Source organism: Ictidomys tridecemlineatus, chromosome X, assembly GCF_052094955.1.
Source record: "Ictidomys tridecemlineatus isolate mIctTri1 chromosome X, mIctTri1.hap1, whole genome shotgun sequence".
Classification (NCBI taxonomy): domain Eukaryota; kingdom Metazoa; phylum Chordata; class Mammalia; order Rodentia; family Sciuridae; genus Ictidomys; species Ictidomys tridecemlineatus.
The window spans coordinates 118135850-118158734 of NC_135493.1; positions in this window are offsets into that span (position 1 = coordinate 118135850).

Genomic DNA, 22885 nt, shown 5'->3' on the forward strand with positions numbered 1-22885 from the left:
TGGTTTATTACACTTATTGATTTATGTATGTCAAATCATCCGCTATCCCTGGAATGAAACCAACTTGATCATTGTGTAAAATTTTTAGTGTATTTCTGAAATTGATTTGCTAATATTTCATTAAGGATTTTGCACCTATGTTCATCAAGAATATTGGGCTGTGATTTTCTTTCTTGGAGATGGCCTTATCTGGCATTGATATCAGCCACCTCCTTGTTTAAGAATGACTTTGGATTCATAAATAAGCTTCAAAAAATTAAGTTGATATTTTCATTGAAAACAAGGGGAGTCACAGGTACTTCCTCAGAAAAACAAAGTGTGATAGTTATTAAGCTATTGCCCCTAAGCCTCCAAATCACTATTTTATCTTTCAGCTTTGCAAATTCCCTCAGGTTGGGCTCTGCCAAGAAGGGATGTTAGGGGACACCAAGGAAATATGTCAAGACTGGAGGAAAGGTGAAGTTGCATTTCTTCCTGTTTGAGATTCCTGTTAATGTCTACCAGTGGATGATTTCCCCCAGAAGTTGGTTTCCATTCATGGCTTTCCCCCTATATCATAACTGGTTTTATCTCACCCACCCAGCCATACCAGAACCTCAGAATATTTTCCACTTTAGGACACTGGGTGACAGCCATGTGGGATCCTCCTCCAGTATTCTAGGTTCATATAATACCGACCTTTCCTTCCTGTTCCCACCAAGCCCTAGAGGTAGGGGCTGCTTCCTGAAGTTACAATCTCTGACATAACTCAGGCTTTCCTTTCCTTATTTTTAGTTCTCCAACACCAGTTTGATCAATTCCTTCTACTAAATTCACTCTATTAAAATAACTGGTATGGATTCGGTTTTCCTGATGGGACTACAGCTGAAATATGGAGTTATGAGTTTCAGGATTGGCAAAAGATCATGGTATTTGATCACATGAGTAAAACATTAACGATCTTTTGTTAGTTGATCTCTTTACGTTTTTGGATACATAACAAGAAACACAAAACTATTGATTTTGGAGTTATTGACTTCATTACCAATGGTAGCAACATCCTTTCATTATTACCCTGAACTGTTTTCCCTTATTTCATTGAATCAGTGAATAAGTGACTTTTGAGTAAGTGGGATGCAAGCATAGAATCCTATGGTCTAGTTATCATAGTTTCAATACATAAGTCTTCCATTATAAAAGACCATGCATTTTTCATCATATCACAAAGAACTGTGATCTGTGCCAGATGTCACTATGTTCTATTTAAAGTTTTTCTACATAACAGGCACTTCTATAAAAAAATACAAAACTAGTGGGAAGGGGGAAATTATTTACAGAAATGTAAGGGAAAAGAGGCATTTAGCACAATTGCAAGTTTACATTCCTAATTCTTTGTGTTCCAAGAAGGCTTCCTCCACAATATTTTCTGGGTTTCCTCTGGGCAGTATTACCTAATCATAGCTGGTCTCCTTGGGGGTTGGAGATTGGTATTTTACTCAATATTTCCTATCTGAAAACAGATAGTAGATATTTTTCTTATAAAAATAGCTCAAGAGACAACAAGATGTAAAAAAAAAATCTATCTATCTATCTTTTATATATATATTTTATATATATATATATATATCTCCTGAGAAAAGAACATAACACCACCTACAGACTTGCAAAAGTCATTGAACTTGAGTCCATTTAGATCTCTGGGTCCAGATGTCAGTGGGAGGGAGTAAGAGAACAAAGGTCAGGATTGAATAACTCATGATAGGAAATAGCAAAATCCAAACACTAAGAAACTTTATGGGTCAAATGGCCTTGATTTTTCAATAGATAAATTATAAGAGGGGGATGAGAGGAAATTTATGGATTCAAAGAGTTTTAAGAGATCTATCAAGTTTCTACAAATGAGCAAGCTCAAACTTCAATGTATAGGGAAAGCCACTGTGTGGCAACGATGATATAGCAACATAAATAAATGATGACTATGTAAGTCAGTATATTGGCTACTTTGGGGCTGTGGATGAGTCAGGATTCATGAAGGGCTCCTGGGATGTCTGACAAAACTCCATTTCCTGACCAGTATAGGAGTTACAGGGTTGTTTATCTTGTAAAAATTCATTAATCTATGCCTCTGTTGTGTGTGGATATATTTATATATATTTTATCTCATGGTAACAATTGAAAAAGAGAAGAGAGGGCTGGGGTTATAGTTCAGTGGTAGAGTACTTGCCCAGCACATGTGAGGTATGTGGTTTGATCCTCAGCCCACATAAAAATAAATAAATAAAATGAAGGTATTGTGTCCATCTACAACTACATATATATATATATGAAAAAGAGAACTCCATGACAGCCTGGTACTATCAGCTAGGCCTTGCTGTTTCTAGAAGCTGGCCTGGTACTTCCAGTTGGGTCTTGGAGTTTTCCTGTTGAACATAAATATTTTATAGGCCATCAATGTCAGACAAAGCCACTCTATAACTATAATGGATAAAGACAAAACAAGACTGTCCTGTAGTTCATGTGTTACAAGAAACAAATCATGAGGATTGTAAGGTAATAGAAGTGACCAAACATGTACCTCTCCTGGCTAATAAGAATGACCAGCCAACTGTAGGTTTAGTCTCAATTTACTCCATTTGCTTCATAAATAAGATTTAATTATATCAAAATGTCATGTATAACTGTCATGTATAACTAAAAAGAACCAATAAAAAAGGAAAAGATGCCAAATAATAAATTAGCCCCATTTCTTAACAACGTCTACTCTAAAGCAAAACCCCACCTCCTTCAACCTTTCCTCAAATCATTAAGCACAAGCACATATCCCCAATAAGCCCTTTCTAAAAACTTCTTAATGAGATATTCAGGGATTCCCTATGGTGGGCAGTCTTCCTTGTTGTAAAGAGTAACAAACCCAACACATTCAACTACAGGTGTTTCTGAAGGTCCCAAGCTGAGGGCTGGTGAAAAATTTAAAAACAAAAACAAAAAATGAAGAACAAAACCAAAATGAGAGAGAAATAGCTCAGAAGTTCATAGTCCCTATTAGTCTGGGAAAGAATGCTCCAAGCATCTAGAAACCTCTCCAACTCAATGTGCATGCTTGATGCAACTGAGGGTATACAATGCTGTGTCCCAAAACATTTCTATTTCCTGATTCTTTGGGGAAATGGAGAAATACCACTGCAGCTGAGTGTAAATTGGAAAACATGTTGAAAACATCTGGATGTAAGTTCCAGAAATATCTGGCTTCTTTGCTGGTTTCATCCAGAGGGAGGAAGCCAGACTGCTTCAAACTAATCAGCAAGTCACTCTGAAATCACCTGATGATTCTCAAATGTAGGAATTCGAGTTAGTCCAAGTCCCAGCACAGACATTTCCTGAAATATTTACATTCATTTCAGGTTGGAAAAGGTATGTGCACGTGTCATAACCTCAATCCTTTATATTTGTGGACTTTATAAGTCACAAACAGCTTGCATATACCTTGTATTTATCATGCCTTTAGAACAATCTTGAGAAAAGCTGAAAATACATGAAATCCCTATTTTACAGATAGAAGAGAAACATGAAATGACAATTTCAAACATACATAACAGCCAGGACACAAGCCAGGCCCTTGAATCTCTTCTTACTTTTGGAAATGCTCAGTTATGGCAAGCCTTGAGCCTTTCAGAGTTGATTTGATTGTTCTAAAGAGTCACATTTCATTTCAATAAAGTCTGGCCAATGGGTGAGTAATACTTTTTATGATTAAGGACATGTAGAAGGTGTCATAGTTAAGAGTAAGGTTAATTTTTTTTTGTGTGTGATGTTTTCTGGCTGCTTGGTCAATTCTCTTTCCAAAATATCAAATTATCTCCAGGGGGATAATTTAAACTTTCTGCTTTGGGGTAGTATAAATATAGTTCAAGGGAATGGAAGATTCACAGGGAAACATGTTGAACACATTATCACTTCATTGCTCTTCAGGGATTTGTGAACATGAACCCACATAGTAAAGTCTATGGTAACAATATGATGGTTCAAAATTTGCTTCTGCTTCTAGAACTTTCTTTTCACCCACTCAAGGAACTCAGTGTGACCAGGCCATACTAAGAAGCCCTTTGTGTTCTGTGGTACCTGTGAGATCCTTAGACAAATTTTGTAACTTTGCTAAATCTCAGTGTCCTTGACTGTGTTGTGGGAGGTGGGACTAGAGGCGTCCTGGATGGTTTCCAGCCCTGCTCTGCAAGAACTAGCTCAGCAGGATTTCACTGCCCTCCCTCATCTTTGATGGAAGTGTGGCTTAGGTGATCATTCTCCCTTTATGCCAAGACTCACTGCTGGATGGTACTTCTTCATCCAATTGGACCTTTAGTCTCTTTTATGACAAATATTTCACAATACCCACTTTCCTATCCTTATAGGAAATTCCAAGACAATATAACCTAACTTTGGATTTTAATTAGAATAAAATATAATCTGTGCTTATATAAATATGTCAAAAATTGACTGTACTGTCATGTATTACTAAAAGGAACAACAACAACAACAAAAAAACCCTAAAGGAAATAAAATGAAAGTAATCCATAATAAAATTTATTTCAACATGTAAACAGTCAAAGATGACAGCACTGGAAGCATTTTTTTCTCTGCTCATCAGAAAAAGATTTTTTAAGATTCCATGATCAAATAGATTTGGAAAATCTTGGAATTTATAAGTCACAAAGAGCTTGCACATACCTTGTATTATATCATGGAAAGTCATGATGAACTATTTCTTTTTTCTAGTCTAAAATATATCCCTGTTTTCTAAAAAATCTAAATAGTTCAGCTCTTCATAGTCGAGGTTAAGGATGAATTACAGGTAGTCAGGTCCTGCAAGTCTGGGTGTCCTTGACCATCATTTCCTCCTTGCTTCTTACACACTTGTTCTCTCTCCATGGGGCTTTTGCTCTGGCACACACTATGCTCTGCACTTCATTGTCAGTCTGTTTTTTGTAGTTCTATTCTTTCTTCTCCTTCTCCTGTTGCTTGCCATCAGGAAAGGACTAATTTCAGCATATTGCTAAAAAGAAAAAAGTTCTCTATCCACTCCAAATTTTCTTCTCCAGATAATCAAGTATAAATATTAGCATTTAAATGAAGCTTCAAGTAATGTAATTTAACCTCCCTTGGGTCCTTTTCCTTTGAGGATGGGAACTCATTCCTCCATCTTTTGCTTTATTTCTTTGTTTCTTTCTTTTAAAAATATTTTCAGTTGTCAATAGACCTTTACTATTTTTGTTTATTTTTATGTGGTGCTGAGAATTGAATGCAGTGCCTCACACATGCTAGGCAAGTGCTCTACCACTGAGTTACAACCCCAGTCCTTGTGCTCCTATCTTAGGATGAGTTTATGTTGAATCTGATTATGGTATTTAGAGGTGGAGATTTTGGTAGGTGATTAGAATTAGAGAAGATCTTCAGGGTTAGAGGGAGAGAGACCCAAAGAGACACACAAATGCATAGGCACACTCCATGTTTCTCACCATATGATGTCCTGTACCACTTTGGGATTCTGTCATCAAGAAAGCCATCACCAGATATGAACCATTTAACCTCCAGAGCTGTGAGATAAATAAGTTTATTCTTTAAAACATACTCAGGCTATGGTGTTGTGTTATGAGCAACAGAAAACCTACTGACACATCTGGGTTCTGAGTGACACCTGGAGGCTGCCTTAGACTTCCTGAAGATACATAAGTCTTCTGATCTCACAGCAAGTAAATACAGGGAACACTGTGGTCTTCCCCCACACTTCAGCTTTAACCATGAACAGGAAATAGGTCCTCTGTACATTTAGGTCCCCAAACCTAGGATGTTCTTCCATTATTTCCTCTTGTATGGGGCATAGGGCCCCTCAGGGAGCTATTGGCAGCTAAATGATCCTCATGTACCTTCTGTGATTGCCTCTTGCACTTCTCAGATAATCTTTTCTAGATATGAATATGGAGCAACTGTGCCCTTCTTGACCGTATATTCTTCCAGATCTTTTGGATCATATCCAGGATGGGATTTATGGAACTCAAAACTTATCCACTTGGTTAACAGCTTTTGCCTGTATCATATCATCCTTGGGGCAACAAAAGCTAACTGTACAGAAGGAAGTAAGGGCAAGCCTAGTAAGAATGAGTCAAAAAGAAAAGAACAAGAGAAAAGAAAAGGAAAAAAAGAAGCAGAGATTAATAAGAAAATATCATACTATCACATGATTAAAATGTTCTGATCATACTATGGGGTTCTGATCATACTGTGAGAGAACAAAGAACCATGGATCAAAGTTTGCTGGCTGCCCTTAGGAAATAGGAGCTAATGCAGAGATGGTGGTGGGAACCTGGGTGTATAACAGCTATGATTAGTAATATTATTAGTCTAATATTATTTTAGCAATATTAAATAAGCATTGCAAATTTAGTTACAGTAGCAATAAGAGTTACATTGTAGCTCCCAAATGAAGCTGAAGATGCTGCTGTAAGAGGTAAATGTCACTGAAAACAGATCAATAGCTTTCCTGAAGTGGTAGACTGAGATTTTGCTCTTTTTATTTATTTGAGTATGGAGCAGGTGGAGGGATGGTGACTATATATGTGGAGCAGGATGTAATGGTATTTTTGTTGTTGTTTACAGTTGTATCTATGAGTATTAGTGATCTCATTGGCCCAGGAAGTCACTCTTTCAGGACTCAGCTCCTGAGATGAACCATAATGATTTGTGGGGTCTGGTTTGCTTTTATTACAACTATATTTAAAGTTTTTATATCCACAGCCACAGCTTTTCAAACAGGATCTCAGTAGATGGCAATTTGTGAATGTGGTTTAAAATAGGTCATCATTATTTTAAGAAGTTGCTCTGTATTAGTGTAAGAGTTTTGAAGGCAAAGTATAACTACCACTTTGTTTTCATGATATGCAAAGCACTTTGATTAAATAAGTCATTCCTTATGGTCTTGAAGTGGGGCTTGGGTTCAGGGTTGAGATTCAAGTTGCTACATCAAGCAGTGGTCAGGGAGCTGGCATGACTTTGGCGTTCCTCCATGGTCCTCTATGCATTGGTGACAAATTCCTGGAAGCACAAAGGAAGCTGTGATCAAGTATGTTTAGTGAGAGAGGTGAGAGAGAAAGAAGGCTGGGTCTTAGAAATCCTATACTTGATACTGTTATAAGTTTGAGAAGGAGATAGAGCAAAATGGCCTTCTAGGCTGATACTTCTATTTCTAGTCCACTTTGTCCCAAGGCTTCTGGTTTTGTATGTTACAGAGCTCTGCAAATTTTGTATGTAAATGGACAATGGGTAAACATTTGAGGCTCTGTGCATCAGATAGTATCTGTTGCAACCGCTCAACTCTGACATTGTAGGACAAAGGCAGCTGTAGGCACTATGTAAATTAATGACCATGACTGTGTTCCACTAAAACTTTATTATGAACACAGTTGATGGGCAGGATTTGGCTATAGGCCATAGTTTGACTGTCTCTGTGATAAGTCATGGGTATGCTGCAAGCACTTCTTTTGCTCAAGCCACAGACAGGCCTAAGCAATGTTCAAAAGTCACCTTCTTGGTCTCTTTTCTCTTGGTCTACACCTCAAATGTAGCCCTTTTGGTCTATTCTACTCTCTTTTGTGGGAGAAGGCAATGACTCACATGGAAGTTCTCCAAGAGAAAGAGTTGTTCCCTTGCCACTGGCAGTCTGGCCATGCTCTCTACCCCAGGCCTCCACATGGGTTTCTCCATGGATTTCAGAGAATGGAAGACCCTGGCTTCTTGCCCACACTGGCTCCATAGATGAAACAAGATTTTAGTAAAAGTGACTCCACACAAAGGTTAGAGCCAGACGTTGAAGCCAATGAGAGATTACAGCATTTAGAAAGCTGGACTCATCATGTTGCTGATCCTAATCCCCATATTACAGCCCAAAAAACCATTGAGGAATGTACATTCTTCTTGACCACCTCATGCATGGAGTATAAGAAAAGAACATCAGAAAGAAATATGGTGGTTCCCAAACATTTAAACCATGATAGTTGATATTTAGTCTTATCTAAAATGCCCTCTGCTATCTTCCATTCTTTCCTAGTTGTAACCCCAAAAATGGCAACAAATAATGTACCAGGAATAGACATCAGAGAAGCTTGAACTCCAGGGACTCTGAGAGTTTCTACTCCTTCCTGATTTCAGAAAAGTCAGGAGATCCTTAGTTCCTTCGAATCCTTGGAGCTGGGCTTCCAACTGATAGTTCATCCCCAACCAAAATCCTATCTATTCAGCATTTGAGACATGGAGGAATTGGTAGCAAATCCTGAAGCAGGGTGACCAGCTGGAAATTTACCCTAATTTAATAGGTTAACTGATATTTTAGTTAGCTCTATTGTTGGAGAAATTGAGTATATCCAACCCTTTGAGCTTCAAGGGCCTATAAGAGCAGAAGTAATTGAGTTGTACTTAATCTACCAACATCCCCACCCACACACCTGACTGGAAAAGGGAATAGTGGCTGCATGTACCAAGGATGGCATCCATTACCTGAACCAGGCCCCGACAGTGGTCTTTCATGACAGCACAAAGTAGCAATCGTTAGATTGCACATTGAACCAACTTCAGGAAACTAAGAATGAATGAATGCAAATATCCTCTGAATAATTATAATCCCACATCTGAAAAGCTATATCCCACCAGTTCTCACATGCTTGGGTGGTCTCTCCTAGAGCAGTTAAAGATCAAAGTGTCAGTTCCTTAACACATATGAGATTATTTTAACCCCTGAGGGATTTGAATTTTCTGCATTTCCCACAGGAAACATCATGCTGGTGAGAGTGAAGAATACACAAGGCCCAGACAGATCTGAGGCTCATTAATCAGACACTGCTGCTTATATATATATGCATTTCCCCCTAAAGTTTGCCTTTATTTTAATTACCTAATTCCCCAAGATAGATGCAAAATTTTTCTAATTCATACTGATCTGGATTTGACTTTCATGTGGCCAACAGATGTGTTGCTCAGTTACAAAATACATTTTCTAAAATAAATCCATGCAATGGTAAAAGAAATTAAAAAGTGCATCCCTGCTTCAGCATGCTGACTCCCACCCCCAGCAAAGCTTTCTCCATGTAGTTCTCTTCAGGTCTCAATTCAACATTAAGCAAGCCCAGCATGAATTGAATATGAAATTGGCAGGAATCTGCATATTGAAACATATTTTTGTGACTCTAGTAAATCATTTCTATGGAGCTGCCATCAACCCTTTATTGGAGGTGCTGCTTTGAGAAATTGGACAATTCAGTCCTGTGAGTGTTCAAACTGCATGAGCTTTGATAAGCTGGGGTTCTGGATGTTGTTTGGCCCTTATGTTTACTAACAGACCACCTGTGGTGTGGAAACCATCCAACAAAAGAACACACAGGCTTTTCTCTCTTGCCAGGGCCCACCCAGGCAATCTGCAGTAGGGAGCATGTGCTCCGGATTCTGGAGGCTCAGACAGTTCCACTCAGGAAAACTGCTTTATTTTATAAACATAAACAGAATTATTTAGAACTGCAGGAGGAAGGCTGTTTCTGTTTCCATGCATGGTCACATGGTCAGACTTCTCAATAAAAGTTATCTTTTTTTTTTTTTTGGTCATTCTCTCTCTCTCTCTCTCTCTCTCTCTCTCTCTCTCTCTCTCTCTTTCTTTTTTCTTTCTTTCTTTCTTTCTTTCTTATCTCTACGTGTTGACATGCTTAGGCACTTTGTCCCAGACCGTCTGCTCTTTGCTTTCAATGTAAGCATCTTTATTGGAAAATATAAATGGAACCATTTCTTTCTTCCACTTGAAAACCATCAGTGTTTTCTTATTGCACAAACAGATCTGAAGCTCACAATTAGGTCAACAGAAACTTGCAAATGGAAGTTGCTTATCTTCAACCTCCTTTAGTGTTTAGCTTAAAGGATCCTCAGTACTACAATGCTTTGCCTCAAAAATGCCACTTCTATGAATTTATCTATAGATATAGACTCTATGCATGTGCAGTTGGTAAATTCAGTTACATATTATAACATTATTTGAAATAGCAAAAGGCCGAAAACAATCTAAATGTCAAGTGATAAAGTAACCAGTTAACAAATTATTACACATTCATGGAATGCCATGCATCTGTGAAAAAAAAGAATGGGGAAACTCTTTTTATTTTTTAATTTGTTGTGGTTCGGGGGATTGAACCCATAACCTTGCACACACTGGGAAGGTGCTTTACCAAATAAAAAGGTACAGTCCTTTTTATTTGATTTTAAGATAGGATCTTAGTAAGTCATCCAGTCTGGCTTTGAATTTGCCATCCTTCTGCGTAGCCTCCTAAGTCATTGGGATCACAGGTATGCACCACCATGCTCAACAAGAATGAAGAAGCTCTTTATATAACCATATGGTAAGAACTTCAAACTATTACACCTGTCCCCACCTCCTGGGACTGAAGCACTTATTCCTTCAGCTGCTGGAAATGTTAGCAAATGACTTTTACAGTTAAGTTCCCCTCAGTCTTTAACTAAAAAAAAAAATTAAAAAAAAGAACAATTTAAGTTCATGACCCCTTTCCTGGCCTAACTAAACTCATCTCTAATGACTGAGCAATGTGGAGGTATAATTTGGGACAATTTTTCAGGGCCCTCTCAAGCCCAGAATTTCCCTGGGATCACCCAAGTCTTTGTTGTGAGTATTGCAGCCTCAGTTGTCCCTCTGCACAGTCCTACTTCCACCTCTCTCCCAGAATTGTTGATCTTCAGGGCTCTTGCCAATGGATTCTGCATGCAAATCTTCTTCTCTCAGTAAGCAACCTGTGATGATAAATAGGTGCAAAAGATAGGCGGTGGGTACTGAATACCACCATTTGGATTAAAGAGGAGGGGGAAAGGTTCTAGGAACCTGTGTCATGGCCTTAACTTCCCCTCCTTCACACTTTTGTAGCTCCCAAGGGTTCTAACAAACTGAACTACTTCCCCAGTCCTTTTTGTTTCATTTTAAGATAGGGTCTTGCTATATCAAAATGTCAGTATGTCCTCATTATTCTTTTTAGAATGACCTCTTATTTTGAAAAGCAGCCTGTAAATCTGGAAAGTATGAGAAATTGGATGCAGGCCAGAGTGATTCTTGCATGGCTGGCCCCAGGAAGCACCCCAGGATGTTCTCACAGCCTACTACTGTCCCCATGGTCTCTCCTTGGAGGATACTGGTTCCCAAACTTCATGTTCAGACCTGTCCATGGAGAAGACAAATGATCCTTTGGTGCAGAGGTGCTTCTCATTTTGCTGCCAAATTTCTTTCTTGACCTCTGAACAAAACTCGGTCTCCTTTCATTTATCATGTGCTATCCCTCATTAAAAAAAAGAATCTTTGCATTAAATTCCTGGGTTTTCTACTTTCCCCAACATAGTCCTCCAGAGATTTGCCTTAGAAGTGAGAAGGTGTGACCCACATTTTCATTCACTTCTTCAGACATTTGTTTATTATTTTAGCAGTTATGTACTTCACTGTGTGCTAATATGCAAATATTCAAATCTCCCTCTTCTGGAAAAACTGTTTCATATTTTGGCCTCTCCCTCAAGCAATTATCTTATCTCTTTTCTTCCATTTGCTGCCAACAGACCAATCTCAAGCCAGTGTCTCCACTTTTGCTTCTCTGTTTTCATTTCTAAGTCTGTAACAATGTAAGCACTCTCCTCTACTCTGTTAAAATTCTTCTCTGTCATGTTATTATATTAGGGTGACTGACACACTAGCTGAAGTAACAAAACTCCAGTTCTCAGGGGCTAAACACAATAAACATTTCTTGCTTCTGTCATAGTCCATAGCACAGGCTGAGTGGCACTCTTGGGCAGCAGTCCTCAGGAGTGACTCAGGATACAGGTTCCTTCCATTTTGTGGCCTTACCTTCCCCTGGGGACTCTCTCAAAGTCTGAATCATTTTTATTCAACCTGCTACCAAGCTTTGAGAGGTAGGGAAAGGATCATGCATAGAATGTTATGACTAGGTAGGTATCATTTTTTCCCATAGTCCATTGATTAGCAACCTGTCACATGGCCTGTCTTCCCCTTTGATAATTACATTTTATCTCCTTCACAGGCATGTCTTTCTCTGTTATTTTCATGATGGCCACATTTTCCTTCCAAACAAAACAGTGAGGGTTGAGACCCTTATTCATTTTGTGTTCCTGTTCTTTTTCTATTTTATGTATCCCTGTGTTTTACAAAGTGACTGCCAATTAGTAATTGCTAAATAAGTGTTTGTGAACTGAATTCAATTTATAGGTGATTCTTTGTCATCAACAAGCTCATAGTCTGCATATATGTCATTATTTTTAAGGGGAATAGAAGAAAAATGTGAACCAGAGATTGTCTAGGTGCTGAGCAAGTTCACAGAAGGACAGAACCTCTTCTTGCTCAAAGGGGTTAAGGAAGACTCTTTGGATGGGAAAAAGCAGAATGGGTAGTTGTTTTAGTCAGTTTTTTTTTTTTTTGCTCTGACTGAATGTCATACACTGGGTAATTTATAAAGAAGTTTATTTAGCTCACAGTTGTAGAAGCTGGGAAGTCTGAGAGTTTGGCCCTTGCATTTGGTCAGGGTCTTCTTTCTGCATCATGACATGGCAGAAGGCATTTCATGGTGAGACAGCAAGCAGGCTAACTTAAATCTCTCTTCCTCTTACAAATCCACTAGAAACATAAGGAGGCCCCACCCTCATGACCTCTTCTAACCCTAATCCCCCTTTAAAGACCCCACCTTCAAATCTGTTTGCATATGAATTGGGAGATTAAGTTTTGAATACACAAACTTGGAAGACACATTAAACCACAGCAATAAAATCAGATTTTTCTATGCCTAGATGGCCTTGGGAGTACTTTGAGTGAAGGATGCTAGTAATGGCAGAGATAATGAGCAGGTAAGTTTGGCTGAAAAGCAGGGTGTGTATAGGAAGGAAACAGGGAGCAAGAGATAGCAAAAAAGATCTGTCTGGGAGGGTCTTGAGAATTATGTACCTCTAACTATATTCTATAATCCCTGGAGAAACATGGAAGATTTTTGATCAGAGTAATCATTAAACATATCTGAGCACTTACTATGTGTCGGATACTGTTCCAGGTATTTGGGTTACATAAATGAACACAGCAGATAAAGAGCCCTGCCTTCACCTAAGTTGTATTATAAGAGAGGGAAAAGACAAGAACAGGTATAACACATATGTAAATAAGATATTATTTTTTAAAATGGTGATGGGGAAAAGGGGAATTAAAGTAAAGAGATTTCATGGTGTGGGGAGAGGGTGAGAGAATGGATACAATTTGTAATGGTAAATACAGTGGTCAGGGTAGACCTCATTGAATAAGTGAGATTTGGGAAGGATTTGAAGGAGGTGAGGAAATCAACCAAGTCAGCATCTGAGGGAGATGCTGTATTAACTATTGCTTGGGAAACCAATTACTCCAAAACTTAGAAGTTTGAAATAATCATAAATGCTGATTATTTTGCAGTTTCTGTGGGTCAGAAATTCATAAGCCACTTAACTGACTTGGGGTATCCTCCAAGGTTGCAATCAACATGTTGGCCAGGGCTGTAGGCATCTGAAGACTTGACCAGGCCAGGAAGATCCACTTGCAATGTGGCTCCCTCACATGACTGGCAAGCGAATGCTGGCTGTTCAATTCCTTACCACATGGACCTCTCTGTAGGGCTGTTTGTATGTTCTCATGACATGGTGGCTGGTTTCCCCCAGATACAGTGGTCTAAGAGAGAACAAGACAGAGGCCCAAAAGTCTTTTAAGGCTTTGCCTCAGAAGTCAGGCTGCCATCACCACAGTATCCTATTGATTATACAGATTGGCTCAATTCAGTGTGGGATGAATACATAGTTACTGGGGGCCATCTTGAAGGCTGGAAACCACATGACTATTCTAAGCAGCAAGAATGCAAACAACTAGAACAAATATCCTACAGGGGAAGTATGTGTGGAACGACAAGAAAGTTGGTATGCCTGGAGAAGAGTCTAGAGGCACCGTAGGTGAAGAGCTCAAACAGGCAATGTAGAGCTTTGTAACCTGTTTTAAGACCTTAACTTTTGCCATGAGTGAAATGGAGGACTACTAGAGGGGTGTGTGTGTGTGTGTGTGTGTGTGTGTGTGTGTGTGTGTGTGTGTGCATGCGCACACGTGCGGGTGTTGCAGGGTTGCTGGGGATTGATCCCAGGGTTTCACACATGCTGTGCAAGTGCTCTATCACCAAGTTACACTCCAGCCCTCTGACTTATGTTTTAAAGTCTCACTCTTGCTGCTGTACTGTGTTGTAATCAGCATTTTTAAAGATTAATATTACCATACTCACCTGCTGAAACTCCAGTAAAGGAATCTCTCAGGAGCCTAGTAAAAAGAAGCTAGAAAATCCAAGAGTTCACTCTTCTTATGTTAATGAGGGCCAATCTCCAGCAGAGGTAGTGGAAATGTGAAGGAAAATGTGGCTTAGAAAGATGCTATGAAGGACAAGGTCTCTGATTGGTGATTAATTTGATATGTGAGGTGAGATAGTGACCAAAAAAAATTAAGTCTTTGAACCTTTGAGTTGGAAGATTCTACCTTAAAGAGAAATATAAAATCAGTAGAAGGGACTCTTATGAAAATTCAACAATCTAATTAGTTTAAAGATGAGCTACAGTGACAACCCCCATAGAAATTTCTGGGCTTAATTTATGGTACAGATGATATTTATAGATGCAACCAACCTTGGATGGATAATAGAAAATAAATCACTACATTTGTGCTGAACATGTACAAACTTTTTTCCTGTCATTATTCCCTAAATAGTATAGTAACTATTTACATAGCATGTATTAGGCATCATATTAGGTATTATAAGCCATCTAGAGATGGTTTAAAATATATGGGAGGATGTGTGTAGGTTACATGATATGCTATGCCATTTTATATAAGGGACTTGAATATTTGAGGATTTGGGTGTCAGTGGGGAGTCCTGGAGTCAATCCCCTGACAATAGGAGGGATGACTAGTGTGAAGGCATTGATGTAGAGGTGCACTGTTGAAGAGAATAGAAAAGACTTGTTAAATCCATTTTTCTTCTCACTTTCACACTTCAATTTGACCCCAATTCAAAGTGAATGACAATGAAAAAGAATATTTATCTTCATACTCTTTACCATGCACATGGAAACAATTTTGATTTCAATTGACAGCAGCCTTCCCTCTCCCTTTTACTTTGCATATGTTCAAGGCTCCTGGCATTTCTTCTCTTACATAATGATACCTGCAGGGACTCGGTCAATCAGGTACAGTTTCCTGGGCATTTGCCTTTTTCTGGGTTGCTCCATTGATCAAGTCAGTAATTTCCAGACATGTTTGGTTATATATTCTTAGGAACAGCAAAAAGAATCTGTTTCAAAATCATTAATAGGTGGAAGAGATGGAAGTGTTTTTGGAGACAGAGAAAGAAAGAAAAGGAAGAAGATCTGGGCACAGTTCAGCTCCATCTTGGTATGGAGCCAGCACAGGGCAAGCACATCTGCAAGTGCCCCATGCCTCTCCCTGGCCTTGGCATAGACAGCTGCACTTGTGACCCAACTCTTTACTATGGGAGGGAACCAGGGGTGGAGGCAGTGCCTCTCTATGTAGTTTCACAATGGCCAGGCTATCTGCGATCTGGAGCAATGGGGCAGAGCTGTTCTGCTGTTACTGTGTATTCAGCGGGGAAAACAGGTTCAGCCACTCAGAATGGCAAGTGAGAGTCCAGGAGCATCATGGTCCATAGATAAGAAAGTAAATGTGCCCATAGGAGAGGATGAGTGATGTATGTTTTCTCAGTCGAATACAAAATGACAGACTGCTTCTCCTCTCTTGGGGTAACCCCCTTAAGTTGCTTTCCCTGTTGTCATATTTTGGGGTTTCCCCAAGCAGCCTCTGAGCAAGAATGTGAACACACATAGTTTGGGAGGGGATCTCAGAAATGGCAGTGGAGGAGCAAGGATTGAGCCCCTCAGAAGGGAAGGGAGAGAACAAAGAGTCTGTTATCAGCTACCACTGTGGGCAACTAGGGTTCAGTCTTGCTGGGGACATCTCTGAGCAAATGGAGGGCATGCTCTGAGTTATCCTAGCTAGGAGGCAAGGAAACTGGGATTCCTGTCCACTTTCTCTGTCTTGTGACTGAATGGAATGCTGCTCCTGGAAACTGTTACTCTCCAACACTGGCTTGAATAGTTCGAATATTCTTCTGCAACCAGAAAAAAAATCTTCAAAAGAAAAAAAAAAGAAAGAAAGAAAGAAAAAAAGAAAAAAAATCTTCAGGTAGAGAAACAGGAATTTTCAGGAAACAACCTTCAACCTGAAGGGAGGAGGACCCAGAGGAGGAAGTGTAACAACTGCCCCAGCTCTGCTTCTCTAATAAAAACCAAAAGGCACTCCTTGACAATAGGAGGGATGGTACCTAGACCACAAAGGCTCACCAGGTGCAGTGGTGCATGCCTGTAATCACAATGGCTCAAGAGGCTGAGGCAGGAGGATCACAAGTTTGAGACCAACCTCAGCAACTTAGCAAGACTCTGTCTCAAAATAAAAAATAAAGGACTGAGGTTGTAGCTTAGTGGTAGAGTGTTTGCCTTACATGTGTGAAACCCTGGGTTTGATCCTCATCACCACATAAAAATGAATAAATAAAAATAAAGGAAAAAAGACCATGTCTAACTTAAAAAAATAAAGAATAAAATAAGAAAAATAAAAAATAAAAAGGACTGGGATTATAGGCCGAGCTTGCAATCCTCCTATCTTAGCCTCCCAAGTCACTGGGACAGGCATGAGCTACCAAGCCCAGCTGCATACACCCTTGTAAATATTTAATTTACTTTGGGATCAGATTATTCCATGTCAACATTTATAGAACTCTAGCGGCATTATTACTGTTATTTGAAGGAGTCCCTCTTCAGCCTTGGCTTTCATTTTGTTAGAATCCTAGAATTCCATTTTGTTGGATTTGGAATGAATTTTGGGATGAAGGGATGACATAGTCCAAATTTCTCATTTTACAGAGAACAAACTCAGGTTTGCAATAGAAAAAGGAGAAATGGGTGAGTTTGAATCTAGTTCTCATGCAGTATTTTTTTCAGATTATAAAAACAATGCAGACCCATCGTAGAAAATTTAAAAACACAGAAAAAATATTAAAATGTAAAAGCACATATAAAAGGATTTTTCTTAGCTGACCTTTTACTGGGTCACAATTGAGATTTCATATAATCTAAGATTGCACTAGGGTCCTCTCAAAAAAGCAGCTGATTATTTTGGACTGTTAAACTATTAAACAATATGATTTCTCTGGGGTAGTTCACTGAGGCAAACACAGATAAAAACACTTTCTTTAGAAAGGGTCCTGCTTTCTAGAAGCCTCCAGCAGATCTCTCTTCAGACTACATGGGACCAGATTAGGTTTGAGGCTTTTCTTGTTCAGGATGGCAGGGCAGGAAGTTAGATTAGCGAGGATGGCTCAGGTTCTTCAGCTTAAGCTTGCCTTTCTATAGCATGAGTGAACAGCAACATGAGGCACATTCATAGGATCAAGGAGATGTGATGGGCAAGGAGCTGCAGCATCTTAATGCTGTTTTCACAGAGATATACCTGAAGTTGGGGATCCCAGAATACCCTGTGCCCAAGAGACCAAGAGGGCAGAAGAGCTCAGAAATTCTGATGTTCTCCTTCTCCAGTCATTTTTGACTGGTGATCAGAGCATCAACTCTAGGACTATGAAAAGCTATTTTACTGCTTGGCATTAATATAATTTAGTTACTAATACATTCTATTGGTGTTTCCCATTTAGGGCCCTGGCTCTGGCCTGCACCATGTCCATCCCAGATCCAATCTCTTTAGTCATGGGCCACCTGTGTTCTACTTGGCTTAGCCTGAGTCCTGAGAAAGGTTATTCTGACAGGGTTAAAGCAATTAGGGCTGGAAGGAATGAAAAATAACTGCTTCGCAGGTATGGGATCTCCTTGGGGGTGATGCAAATATCTTGGAACGAAATAGAGGTGATAGTTACACAACACTGGGAATGTCCAAAATGCCTCCAAATTGTATACATTATAATAGTTAACTTGAGGTTTTGTGAACTTCACCTCAATAAAAATAAGCAACAATCAGGGCTACTCTTAGGATTGGGGGAATAGTCAACCCCCACACTATATGGTTAATACAGAATGTGAGATGGAAGGATTTTTTGAATGTTGGGTGGATACTTGGCGTGCATCCACTCTAAAACGCTTATTAGAGAAGAATTAGTGGTAAAGCGGAGGAGGATAGATTTTTGAAGCCACACAGCTTTGGGATGCAATATTAGCTTAACCCTTATCACTGATTTTGCTGTGTGACTTTGAGAAAGTAACACAACTGCTTTGAGTTTTTTGTGTATGGGTGTCCTCAGGATTAAATTCTAGTGTAGCCCTTTCATAACAACCACCAATGCACAGAATCTGTGTTAAGTATTCAATGTGGATGCACTTATTGCAGCTAGAAAATGAACTCTGTGGGATATGTGGCCTGACAATGAGAAGAACATTGAGGACAACTCTGGCTTCCAGATGGTAGCTTCCAGATGGTGGGTCATGATATACTGATTGAAGCTAGGAAAAGCAATGCCAGAAGGAAGTCGATGAGCCCCATTTGGCCATGTTGAGCTTGAGCTGGTCACACAAAATTCACATGGAACTTTCTAAGCAGGCAATAAGATACATTAATCAAAGAGTGCTAAGGCTGGAGATGCAGAGTTGGATCATCATTTATGGACAACAGCACAAGTCATAAGAATGGATGAAAATATGCAACAAAATTATCCAGAAAACAGAGCATTGGTCATGGTTGACACTGCTTTCCCTCAAATAATAAAAAAGATCATACAAAAGATACAGAGTGAGAAGGGAAAGCAAATGAGATTCATATCATGGGGTGGGTGTGAAATGAGTTTAGAATGTCAGTAAGGAGCACAAGCTAAGAGATCCCTAAGAAATGGACCCCAAAATGTTCATTGTATTTTATAGTAGGGTATTGATTTGTGGCCATTCCCAGATCTGCTTTTGTGTGGTGATTAGGACAAAATTCAGACTGCTTGCAGTGTTAGGGGAAGACAGAAGGTAGTAACAGCAAGTGTAACCCTTGTAAGGCAAATGAGAAGAGTGGGTGGAGGTAGACTTTAACTAGTGCACAGTAAGGGAAGGTGTTTTAGAGTAGAAGGCTTGAGAGTACTCATAGGCCTAAAGAAAATGCCAGTGAAGAGGAAGAGGATGAAGATAGAGAATACTGAATGGGTGGCTGGTGAAGAAGACTCGAGAGGAGGAAGGGGCGAGGATCAAAAGCAGAGTCTGATAGATTATCCTTGAGAAGAAATACTTCATCTCTTGGGACTGAAGAGAAAGGGTAATGACAAGCTCAAATCCTAATTAGTCCATAGGTTGGAAGGGAGCAGACAGGAAGTAATGCCTAAAAGCCTTCTAGTTCTGGAACAGGGGTGGGTAAAGTTTTTCAACAGAAAACCAAACAGGAAATATTTTAGGTCCCCAGGATCTCCCTTCCAACTACTCAGCTTTCCCTTTGTTCCACAAAAGCAGCCACAGGTGATAAATAAATGAAGGGGTGCAAACCAATAGAACTTTATAAAAACAAGCAGTGAACAGGATTTGACCTAAGATTTGGAGTTTGCTAATCCCTATTCCTAGAGATGTAGGAAAGGAACCATATGCTTCAAGTGGTAGAGTATGATGGGGTTTCAGCAGAGTAGTATATGTTTCAGAGAGTCATGGGGAGATGGATGAGAAAGCTGAGAATGTGTAGATAAAAAATATTTTCCTTATCCTTGAGGACTCAGCTGGGCCAGAGCCCAGGATTTTGTGACTGCATCAACTTGTCCCACTGCAGGGAGTTGAATTACCTCTAGCAGGTGTAAAAATGCAAAGGCAGATTGTGTATCCTAGTTTGGAGGTTTGATGGATTGTAATTCGTGGGAGGACGGTGGTATAAGGGAATTAGGTCTGTTGAAGAAAGAATATAGAGAAGCAAGCCTGGGCTGCTAGATTGCAAGAAAACAGAATCTCCATATGCAGGAGGAGATGGTGTGTTGGTAATGAGGCAAGAACAGGAGACTGCGGCTGGAGGTAAATGGAGATTTAAGAGGATGGGTGGAGCACTGATTGGTTGGACCAGATCCAGAGTAGGGCTGTGGAAGAGGAGTGCTGAGAGAGAGAGCAGAAGTGAAGGTCACCTTTGAATGTTCTTCGGAGAGGCTCAGTTCCCTCAGTCCACTCTGTGATTGTACAAATTGGTGCCTGCAGTCCATTTTAGTAAGATTATTCTGACTTTCATCAACCTTCCATCTTTTATTGATACATCTTTTATTGATACAATTGTGTAGTGAGCTGCTGCTTCTTGTAAGCATAATGAATTTGTTTGACAAAACAACATATGATAAATTATGGACCTATTGCATAGACATACATCTTGCCAAACTTGTCCAGGTGCAGAAACTTGAAGGGCTAGCATCCCAGGATGTTGGTTCAAGTGATTGTTGGATTATGATGGGCTAACCAAGATTGTTTTAATGAAATCTAGGCATTATTATCATTTTAAATGCATTACTATGTTCAGGTGTGTTTGTTTTGTGCACTTCAATTTTGCTGATCTGACAGTGTTATACACATTAATGAATTCCAGAGAAAGTTGAAAGAAGGCTTTCTAATCTTTCACCACATAAAAGAACTCATTTGGGAGACTGTGAGGGCTATTTGAATGTCTTCCTATGATGAATTGTTACTTTAGTACTGGTGACATTTTCATATTGGAAGGACTGATCCTATTACCTAAGAATGGAGCTTGGTCTTAGCAACTGACACTTTTTCTGGCAACCTATTCATCTTACTTCATCACTGTCTATTTACACAGGGATGATATGGCTCCAACAGGGAATATGTGTTCAGCTGGGGCCTTCTAGCAAATTACGAAACCCATCCAAGGGAAACCTTAGATTCATTCTGCTTTTCACGAGTCCTGAAATAAAAGGCACCAATTCTCTGCTTGATTTTAACCTTTGACACTTAGAAACAAATTCAGATCATCAAGACAACACTGAGAAAATATATTTACTCTGTCCTGGGGTCAACCACTAGTTTTGGACTACAGGGCACTCTTAAAATAATATGTCAACCTCCCTGAATAAATTATATTAAGTTGTATTTTTCATTTTTTGTTTAACTGAGTTTATATCTTGTTACAATTAGTTTTGTAGTTCTTCCACTTTGATTTAGCCAATGGCATATTTCCCTTTATCTTTTCTATCTTTTTTTCCTTCCTTTCTTCCTTCCTCCCTCCTTCCCTTTCTCCTCTCAGCTTTTCTCTCTCTCTCTCTCTCTCTCTCTCTCTCTCTCTCTCTCTCTCTCTCTCTCTCTCTCTCTCTCTGTGTTTCTTTTTCTGGGCATGGAACCCAGGGACATTTACCACTGAGAATCACCCATAGTCCATTTTTATTTTTTTCTTTTGAGACACGGTCTTACTAGTTGCTTAGGGCCTTGCTGAGTTGCTGAGGCTGGCCTCAAACTTGTGATCCTCCTGCCTCAGTCTCCTGAGTCACTGGGATTACAGGTGTTTGCCACCATCTCCAGCTTAGATATCCCTTCTTTGTCGTGGTATACTCATCAGAAGTCAGAAAAGTGTTGTAATAGAAGTTCTTTACATTCAAACTCCTAGAAGGCCTGCCTCATTAAAGGCTCAAAAATCCACAAGCCTGTGCTGGCCTGGTTAAAATCCTCTCCTGCCATGTAGCAAGAGTGACATCTGCTGGTCAAAATTCATATATTTATTTTGGAAAGTGCCAGAGAAGATATGTCCCTTCTTGAAAGCAAAGTTATCTTTGTTGTTTTTGCTGTTGTTATTTATTTAAAAAATATGTTTTCATGCTCATACACAGTCCTTAGCAAATTGTAAGCCTTGGGCCTGAGACTCAGGTCAGAATCAATTTTCTACTGAAGAAGAGAGAAGGACTGGCTACATAATTTACAAGGCTTCACCTAAAAGAACTCTTGTTCATAAATTAAGAATTTCAAGGGGGAAACCCAGAGTACCAAGTTAAGTACAGGACCTTTCTGAGTACAGGAGAATTTGTACAACTTCCAGGTCACATGCCCTGGAAGCCAATGATCCCATGGGGCAGGTTCTCTTGTCACACCCATTCTACAGAGAAGGATGAAGGCAAGAGGTCTTTCATAATTCTTCCAAGTTCAGAAGGCAAGTGGAAATTGGACTAAACTGAAGAATCCAAGTCTTATGAAACCCATAACCTCCATAATTACCGTATACTGCATATCATCATCTGCTAAACTCAGCATGAGTAGGGGAGGAGTTTGAAAACTCAGAAATAATGCATTTCAGAATTTCGTCCCATAATGATGAAAAGCCTTGTAATTTATTCTTCATAATACTCTAGATAAGATGTCAGCAACTTTTCCCTGGAAAAGTCCAAATAGTAAAATACATTTTGAAGGCATAAGGACTCCACCCTTGTGTAAAAGCTGCCATAGACATTATGGAAATGAATGGGTATGACATTTGCCAATAAAACTTTAAATACAGAAACATGTCTCAGGCCGATAGTTCTAGACCAGTGGTTCTTGAACATTCCTGTTCATCAGCCTTACCTAGATAGCCTGTTAGAATGCAAATAAATGGGCCATGTTCCTAGAGTTTCCTAAGCCAGGAGGAGGGTCTGGAAGGGGCTTGCAGATGTGCATTTTCGACAAGCTCCCAGGTGATGATGAGGCTGCGGGACTACAGACCACACATTGAGAACTGCTGCTATGGATCAAAATGGTTCAAGTGGTTCTGATCTCTGAA